Source organism: Tamandua tetradactyla, chromosome 8 (genome assembly GCF_023851605.1).
Source record: "Tamandua tetradactyla isolate mTamTet1 chromosome 8, mTamTet1.pri, whole genome shotgun sequence".
Taxonomy (NCBI): Eukaryota; Metazoa; Chordata; class Mammalia; order Pilosa; family Myrmecophagidae; genus Tamandua; species Tamandua tetradactyla.
In genome coordinates this window covers 8886572-8887971 of record NC_135334.1, presented here as the reverse complement: position 1 = coordinate 8887971, position 1400 = coordinate 8886572, and the positions used below count along the sequence as shown (strand labels likewise).

The window sequence follows — 1400 nt, the reverse complement described above, 5'->3', positions numbered from 1 at the left end:
TCCAAGTATAAGTTGACTGACTGACTGTGACGGTGACATTCATTTCCTGCCTGCTGCCAGTGCTGAAATTACAGTTATACAGCAGAGCAGAAATTAATTGCTTCAGGGAAAAGGTCCCTGCGCTAATTGTCACGTTAAAGTTCACATCCCATTAACGCATCTAGCTCAAGTTCATCCAAGCAGCTGGGCTCAGAGGAGCCAGGGTCTCTCAGGTCTGTACATAATGACTCTTCTCCAGAGAAACTTTCTGCTTCTATTTAGACTGGAATGGGAAAACATTTCACTTGAACTGTAGCTTGAAAACCTCAGCAGGCCTAGGAAACCTGGGGAGAGAGGAAACTTGATTTTGCCAGAGGAGGCAAGGTTTGAGCCGGATCTTATAATAGAGAGCCAAAGCGCCAGGTGTTGTGTCTGATAAAAGATGGTTCTGAGTCACATGTCCAGTGCACAATGGTATTGATGAGGAAACTCTCCACTTAACAAAGAAACAATGGGAAACCCAACATTGATTGGTTTGTGTGGTTGTTAAAAGGCTTGAGATCAGGAAGCTGCTGATAATAGTATTAACCTGGAGTTAACAGAGAAACACAAATTTATTTTATCACCTTTTAGTATTTCTACATTATTTGCAGTTTACATCTTTCCTTCTTTCCTTTCATAGTAAATTTACAAGGCAAATATGGGGTGTAAAAAAGCTTCCAGATATCTGGTGCTAATTATGAACCTAAATTAATCATTCATTTGTCTGTGTGAACACAGATAAGTCATGCAATCTCTTTGAGTCTCAGTGTCCCCATTGGTGGAACAATATTATTCATCTCACAGCTTTCATAATTATTAATGGTTTTAGTGTCAAATGAGCCATTATATGTAAAAGAATTTTAAGACCATGCATATGATAAGCATTCAACAATTTGGGAACTCAGTTCAAATGTTACCAGTACTCATCGCTTCTCGGCCTTTTGGCTAAGATCAAGTGTAGTATCTGTTCTTATCAGTTTAATATCTGATACGTCCTCTATCCGAGGACAATATATTAAATGGATTTTTGGAATTAGGAGATGGAATAGGAGCTTGCTCCATCCACTCCATGCATCGACTTGGTATTGCAGTACTTCCAGGAACGGTGCACCCCCACCTCGGGGGAATAATAAGTGTATTAAAAAATTAGACCTAATGTTCTCTGAAGCTTTCACCCACTTCTGCATAACTTCAAAATTAAATATTACTTTTCAAATAATGAAAAAAAAAATGTTACCAGTAGTCATTAATTTCCTCTGGTTGTTTCTTTTCTGATGTTAGTGTCCTGCTTGAGGTTTTTTGGGTTTTGTCCTGTATATGAGCTTTGACTACCAAGTGAGAGCACCAAGTCTTCGAGGAATGGTATTATATCCTCTGAC

The 1400-nt window shown here is 38.8% G+C and overlaps 1 non-coding gene across 1 annotated transcript; it reads left to right on the top strand.

Annotated features, from left to right (window-relative positions):
- The first annotated feature begins 946 nt into the window (after nucleotides 1–946).
- Nucleotides 947–1137, top strand: LOC143645351 (U2 spliceosomal RNA). The gene has a single exon (XR_013157072.1). It is a non-coding gene; the product is annotated as a U2 spliceosomal RNA (small nuclear RNA).
- The last annotated feature ends 263 nt before the right edge of the window (nucleotides 1138–1400 follow it).